The sequence below is a fragment of the Podarcis gaigeae genome, assembly GCF_964106915.1.
Source record: "Podarcis gaigeae genome assembly, chromosome: Z".
In the NCBI taxonomy this organism is placed as follows: Eukaryota; Metazoa; Chordata; class Lepidosauria; order Squamata; family Lacertidae; genus Podarcis; species Podarcis gaigeae.
This window is the reverse complement of record NC_139691.1, coordinates 19,978,036-19,985,700: the sequence shown is the minus strand read 5'-3', so window position 1 is coordinate 19,985,700 and position 7,665 is coordinate 19,978,036. Positions and strand designations below refer to the sequence as shown.

The 7,665-nt window shown below is 44.4% G+C and overlaps 1 long non-coding RNA gene across 1 annotated transcript; it reads right to left on the bottom strand.

The window, feature by feature from the left end:
* Positions 1 to 1,975: 1,975 nt before the first annotated feature.
* LOC310836852 lies at positions 1,976 to 7,304 on the bottom strand. Its single transcript, XR_014560268.1, has 3 exons — positions 6,909 to 7,304; positions 4,162 to 4,378; positions 1,976 to 2,079 (listed from the first exon to the last, which is right to left on the bottom strand). It is a non-coding gene; the product is annotated as an uncharacterized lncRNA (long non-coding RNA).
* Between the last annotated feature and the right edge of the window lie 361 nt (positions 7,305 to 7,665).

Here is a 7,665-nt window from a genome sequence, read left to right as displayed (position 1 = left end):
GCAAGCGTTGTTCTACAGTAGAACAAGCGCCAGTCCACCTGTGAGACAAGGTGAGGCAACTGCCTCAGGTGGCAGGATCCACAGGGGCAGTAGATCCAGCCTCCAAGGAAGACATTGTCCTCTGCTGCTGCAGGGGTGGCACCGATGACTGTGGCATTCTCCTCAGCAGTCCCTCGACACAGCCTATACAGAGGCCTCTCAGTGAATAGGAGGCACTGCTGGTCTCCTTCCACCTCTAGGGAGGAAATGGCAGGGGCTGCCTTTCAGGGTCTCCTGGGGTCCTCACTTGCCCAGCGTGAATCAACCCCCCAAACCCAATGACCTTTGATTTCCACTTCCACTATTGGGCAAGGTTTATTTGATTCCTCCATTGTTCCTACTGTAGATTTTCACTCACCCCTCCTTCCCTAGTGGGAGCAGGGGCAAAGTTCACCTCAGGTGCCAAAATGTTTTGGGCCAGCCCTGACTGGAATGGACTCCCATGGAAGGGGGTGAGCTCTCCTTCATTGGAGGTTTTTAAGCCACCTGTCGTGGATTCTTTAGCTGGGATTCCTGCACTAGGTGACCCTTGGAGATCCCTTCTGATCCCACAATTATATGATTTTATAATTATCTCTTGCAACTTTACAAAGTTGAGGGTGCCTTTCCCTTCACAAGTTCTTAGGAGAAACTTAACCAGCAAACAGCAATTTATAAAAGCAATCAGCTCAGAGCTGAACTCACATTCTTTTGCACGGCGGAATGTGGGTCCCGCCTCGGATATTTAAACTTATCTCAAGGCAAACAGCTGAACGTGAAATTAGGGAGCTGCATGAAACAAAACTGATTTTAAATAGTCAGTTGTAACATTTCCTTATTCTTTTGAAGTCTTGCAAATGGACTCGGCTAAATTTAGCGGGCTTGGTGCTAGAACACCAGACACTGCTTTGCTTCGAAGCCGTTGTGCAGTACTAAGCATTCACTTTAACAGATAAAAACTCCAATGCACCAATGCAAATGGCCCCTATCAGAGGCACTCCCTAGTTCCTGCATCCATAACTTATTCTGTTGTAAAGGTTTACTAAATTACAAATGTGAAAAATATTTTCTTTTTTCTCACCTAATTGTTGGAAGAAGGGACGCGGGTGGCGCTGGGGGTAAAACCTCAGTGCCTAGGACCTGCTGATCGTATTGTCGGCGGTTCGAATCCCCGCGGCAGAGTGAGCTCCCGTCTTCGGTCCCAGCTCCTGCCCACCTAGCAGTTCGAAAGCACCCCTAAGTGCAAGTAGATAAATAGGTACCACTTTATAGCGGGAAGGTAAACGGCGTTTCCGTGTGCTGCGCTGGTGATGGCTCGCCAGAGCAGCTTCATCACACTGGCTACGTGACCCGGAAGTGTATCTGGACAGCGCTGGCCCCCGGCCTCTTAAGTGAGATGGGCGCACAACCCTAGAGTCGGACACGACTGGCCCGTACGGGCAGGGGTACCTTTACCTTTACCTAATTGTTGGAAGGGTAGCAATAAGCTTGGTACATATTATCACTGATGGCAGGAATGTAAATTGGTGATTTTTGGAATTTAATTTTGACAGAGATGATAACTATTACTATTTGTGGTGTAAAATTAATGTGACTGGATATGTCTGATGAGACCAATGTAGATATATAGTCCAAAGAATTGGTCTTATATATCACCTTGCAGCCCAATGGAAAATCTTACACTGGACGCTTGGTATCACTCAGTCTTGGACAGAGCTATAGTAGAGAAAATAACACATAATTTGGAGTTCTAGTCCTTGTCAAAATTTCAAATTATTTTAGAAGAACTTTTTAGAAGAACTGAGATTCCTTTATTACAGATTCTACCTTTTGACCTACGAAGCTGCCTTGTTCTGAAGGAGGCCTTCGATAGCCCAAACCTGTCCATTTTCTCTTGCAACGGAAGTGAAAGTCAATCAGATCCCTAGAGATTGATTGAATGACAGATGCAAAGGACTGAATTCACAAAGTTCCCTGGGAAAAGAGTATTCCTCATTGCTGAACTCTATGCCTTCTCCCCATCTTTGGATTCATGTTGCTTTGGGGGTATTTCGCAGGAATCTAATACAGCGGAAGGCAGAAATGGGATTCAAGATGACCTTAACAGATTGGAGAACTGGGCCCAAACTAACAAAAATAAAATTCAGTTGGGACAAATGTCAGGATCTCCACTAAGGCAGATATAATCAGATGCAGAAATATAGGATGGGGAACAAATGAAAAGGATCTAGGAGTTTTGGTAGGCCACAAGTTTCAGAGCATTAATCCTGCTTTTTGGTCTTTTGTCAGCTTTTGATACCATTGACCATGGTATCCTCCTGAACCAGCTCTGGTGAATGGGATTTGGGAGCAGTGTATTACAGTGGTTCCTATCCTACATTCATGGTTGAGTGACACAGAGTTGACATTCTGTTTCTCAACAACATCTGAATCAGAAGAGACTGTGCAGTCCCTGGGCCACTGTCTAGTCCTAGACCCAGTGGTGAAATGGATGGTGTGTAGGAGAACAAGCTGAGCTTGAATCCTGCAAAACAGAGGCACTGTGGGTGAGTAGCTCCCATGTCTGGGAAATTGTTGCCTCTGCTGGGTGGGGTTGTGCTCCCCCTGAAGGAGCAGGTTCAGAGTCTGGGGATACTTCTGTATCCAGCTCTGTCACTGGAGGCTCAGGTAGCCTCAGTGGCTAGAAGTGCCTTTTAACAACTGTGACTGGCTTGACAGCTATGACCACTTCCTGGACTAGGAAATCCTCGCTCATGGTAGTTCGTATGTTGGTTACTTCAAGACTGGATTAATGCAATGAGCTCTATGCGGGGCTTCCCTCGCGCCTGATCTGGAAGCTGCAGTTTGTGCAGAATGCTGCAAAACAATCACTGCAACACTTGTCAACATATAACACATGCACTCAGATATCTGCTATTGGGTCAAGTTCAATGTGTTATTATTAGTATATGTAAAGCCCTTAACGTATTGGGACAAGTTTGCCTTCAAGATCACCTTCCCTCACATGTGTCCACTCTACCAATTTGATCAGCAGAATTGGCATTGCCACAGGTGTCACATAATACCTGTTCCACATTTGTAAGAACTTGGATCATTTAGTGCAGCAGCACCTACAGACTTTAGAACTCCCTGTATATTGAGATCAAGAAGGCGCCTTTTTGGTGCCTGCTAAAAACATTCCTGTTTAGACAAGCCTACCCAGATGTTTACGATTTTAATCTGTTTTAGTCTTTTAACTTTTTTATGTTTTAAAGTAGGTTTGTGAATTTTATGATTTTATTGTTTTATCTTTGAGAAGTTTTGTTTTGTTTTTACAATCAAGCAGTGTACAGTTTTTCTGAAATAAATAAATAGTGTTAAGCTTCACAGTTTAACCGTCTTCATATATCACAAACTTAACAGTCAACAGTGTGATGCGGCAGCAGAAATGGCTAATGCTATTCTAGACTGCATCAACAGAAGTCCAGTGTCCAGGTCAAGGGAAGTCATAATATCATTTTGATTCTGCCTTGGTCAGGCCAAATGTGGAGTCCTCTATCCAGTTCTGGACGCCACAGTTTAAGGAAGATATGGACAAGCTGGAAGAGGGGCAGAGGGAGGAGACCAAGACTATAAAGGGTGGGGAAACCAAATCTTACAAGGAATGGTTGAGCTTGTTGGGTATGTTTACCCTAGAGGAGAGGAGACTGAGAGGTGACATGACAGCTATTTCAAATACAGTACAGTGGTACCTCAGGTTACATACGCTTCAGGTTACATACGCTTCAGGTTACATACGCTTCAGGTTACAGACTCCGCTAACCCAGAAATAGTGCTTCAGATTAAGAACTTTGCTTCAGGATGAGAACAGAAATTGCGCTGCGGCGGCGCGGCGGCAGTGGGAGGCCTCATTAGCTAAAGTGGTGCTTCAGGTTAAGAACAGTTTTAGGTTAAGTACAGACTTCCGGAACGAATTAAGTACTTAACCCAAGGTACCACTGTATCTGAAGGGCTGTCACATGAAAGAAGGAGCAAGCTTGATTTCTGCTGTTCTGGAGAGGAGGATTAAAAAAAAAAGGATTCAAATGACAAGAACAGAGATTCTGACTAACATTAGGAATAACATTCTGGCAGTAAGAGCCATTTGGCAGTGGAACAGACTACCTTTCAAGGGGATTATTCCTCCTCTGTTGGTTTTTAAGCAGAGATTGGGTGGCACTCCATCCGGCAGGGATTCTTTCACTGTGATTCCTGCATTGGAGGTGGTTGTACTAGATGACCCTTGGAGTTCCTTCCAACTCTGCTGTTCTTTGATTCTACATCTCCACTTATTTGAATACAGTGTGGAATGAGAGCTCAGGCTGTAGCCATGCTGCCCTTTCTGTAGTGAAGAAACATTATTTTTTTTAGCGGAAGGCAAGATGGATTGTTTCAATTTTGCTAGGAACAGAAACCCATCCCCAGTTACCTAGCAATCGGGAAATTGTACACAGAGGGAAAATGCTATATAGTTCTGGCCCAGCCTGACCACTCAGCTGCAAGACATGCACAATCAACCCTGCATTTTACTGTCTCCTGAAAATTTGCTTGTTGCTTTCCTACATTACAAGACTTTTCCACATTTTACATTTTGTTAACTTTCAAGAGATCAAAGGCTGCTTAGATAAAAAAAAAATGCTCTCTCCACCTTGCTTCTAGAAATACTTCCTAGAATTTCTTGCACGGATTCTCTGTGTTATTCTTCCTCCTCCTTTTTTAAAAAAACAATAAATGGGTTTTGTGATTAATTATCTTGGGAAAATAACCTCCAAAGGCACATCTGCTCCCCGTTTGTTTGCACATTCAAGGGGTAAATCAGCTTTTGAAGCTGAAGTGAGCTAAAAGTTGTGAAATGTTGGAAGTGTTGTGATTCTTGCAATGCAGGGGGTTGAACTAGATGACCCTGGGGGACCCTTTAAGCTCTACAATTCTATGAACTTCATGAAAGATTGCAGACAAACAGAAAGGCTGCAAATGCTCCTAATTTTGCAGCAATGTTGCAACCATTAAAATGGCTGTGTTGGCTAGTGGGTGGAGCACATTTTTCCCTAGACATGTTGGGGTGGAATTGGACAAAAATACTGTCCACATGACGTGGCATTATCTCCTGGTCCTTTGAAGAATTCATCATTTTGGTATTAAGTCTTTTTATCCTCTGAGACCAAGGCGGGCAACAGGTATTCCATGGTGAAACAATTAAGACCATAAGAACATCATAATGGGAGCACTGTTGGATCAGGCCAATGGCCTGAAGTCCAGCACCCTTTTCTCACAGTGGCCACTCAGATGCCTATGGGAAACCTGCAAATAGAGCCTGAGCACAAGAGCTATTTCCCCTCCAGCGTCTTCCGGCAACTGGCATTCAGAAGCATGAATACCTTCAGCTGTGGAGAACAGAACAGAGCCATCATGGCTAGTAGCCATCAATAGCCTTCTCCTCCTCCAGGAATTTGTCCAATCTTATTTTAAACCATCCAAGTTGGAAGTCACAACCACCTCCTATGTGGGTGAGTTCCATAGTTTAACTATGCGGGATGCTTGCTTTGTCTGGTATGAACAGAATTTTAACTTTTGTATGTTTGAAAGTACTGCTGTAATTTTCTCTTGATTTTCCTCTTTTATCCTTTTATAAACTGATTTGAGGGTGGTGGTTGTTTTTTGTCTTTTTTTTTTTTACAATCAAGTGGTGTATACATTTCAGGAAACAAGCAAGCAAACAAACAAACTGAATAGTAATCCAGCAGGCTTTTCTTATGTTCTTACGTTCCCACTGGGCTACATCGCTGCACAGCCTGTTTATTGTATTTTGAGAGTCTTCCTTTGCTGCCAGCCAAATCTAGACATAATGAGTGATGCTCAGGGCTGGTGCGCAGGATTGTCACGTTGATAGACATAATAAGTCCCAAAGAGTCAGCAAGGAGGCATGGCTGAAACACTCCAGAATTTCACATAAAATGCAAAGTGGTTTTCTCCCCAGGGCACTTCTGAAAGGGAAATTCAAAGGTTGTCTGTCAGCAGGCTTTTGGAGTGGGGGTAGGTTCCATCTGAAATTCCTTGTTTGTTTGTCTGTATGGACAGCCCTCAGAATGGCAACACTGTGATCATAGAATTATACAATTATAGGGTTGGAAGGTACACCAAGGGCCATCTAGTCCAGCCCCCTGCAATGCAGGAAGCACAGCTAAAGTGTTATTGACAGATGACCATCCAACCTCTACTTAAAAACCTCCACAGCAGCAGAGCCCCTCAAATGACAGCCACTTAAATTTGCTGATGTTCAGAAGCTTTTAGCAGGAAGAAGGCATAGCTTTTCATGCTGTTCGGCTGGTTCCGCCCCACCCTCCCCACTCAGTCTCCCTCACCTTATGGGACTCATTAGCAGTTAAACATTCCCCTAGCTAGCACCCCCACCCCACCCCACCCCATCCCCAGAGGCTGTAGGCCTACTTGGCTCCCAGAAAGAAAAATTGGAAAACATCCATACACAGACAAACCGCCCCCCCCCCTTGCTTTCTACCATGCTGAGCCTTTATCAGCACTTAATTAAAACTTGACAAGAAGATTAACACAGAGAGGGCAGTTTTTAATTAAATTAATATCACATTCAATTTTCCAATCCACTGTTGCGCACCAGACACCTGCAGATCTTAATACAAAACCAAACAAATCGAGAATGGAGGGGAAAGGCAGAGGTAAATGAAACAGGAGTTATTTTGAACTCCCCTTCCCCATCGGCCCTTCCTTTTCATCTGTGATTTTCCATTCTGAGCTGGAGTATCAATAAAGACATAAGGGGAGCCCACAAGCAGGTCCCAAGCACAAGAGCAACTCTCCTGTGGCTTCCAGCAACTGGTGTTCAGAAGCATTCCTACCTCTGACTATGATGGAGCCATCCAGGCTGGTAGCCGTGAAAAACCTTGTCCTCCATGAATTTGTTCTTTCAAAGCTATCCAAGTTGGTGGCCACTGCTTCCTCCTGTGACAGCAAGTTCCATAGTTTAACACCATGCTGTATGAAGAAGTGTTTTTTTATCTGTACCAAATCTTCCAACATTCAGCTTTGTTAGATATCCGTGAGTTCTACCGAGTGCCTTTGAGATTTGGGGTCTAAAATACATTTTTTTTATTGCTTGACGTTTCACTTGGTAGTGCTAGACCTTCATTGCCATGACACAACCATGCTTCACTGGGTACCACGCTCTGGATGGGAGAATGAGCTGCCAAGTCACATGGTCCATATCAGCATCCCACAGGAGGAAGAGCTTGGGGTTGGGTTTCATGATATTCAGGATCACCCCTGTGGGGTGTGACTAAGCTGTTGCTGCCTTCTGCTTTCCATCCTTGACATCTCTCTTTGAGCACACCTATAGGGAGAATCATAGAACTGTAGAGTGGGAAGGGTCCTCCAACGGTCATCTATTCCAACCCCCTTGCAATGTAGGAATCACAGCTAAAGCATCCCTGATGGATGGACCCCTAACCTCTGATTGAAAACTATCAAGGAAGAAGAGCCCACCACCTTCCAAGTGAGTCCATTCCACCGTTGAGCAGCTCTTGCCCTCAGAGCTCTTACCCTGCCTGGGGCTTAAATGGAATCTCCTTTCTTGACAACTGGTTTTCTCCTTCTTTC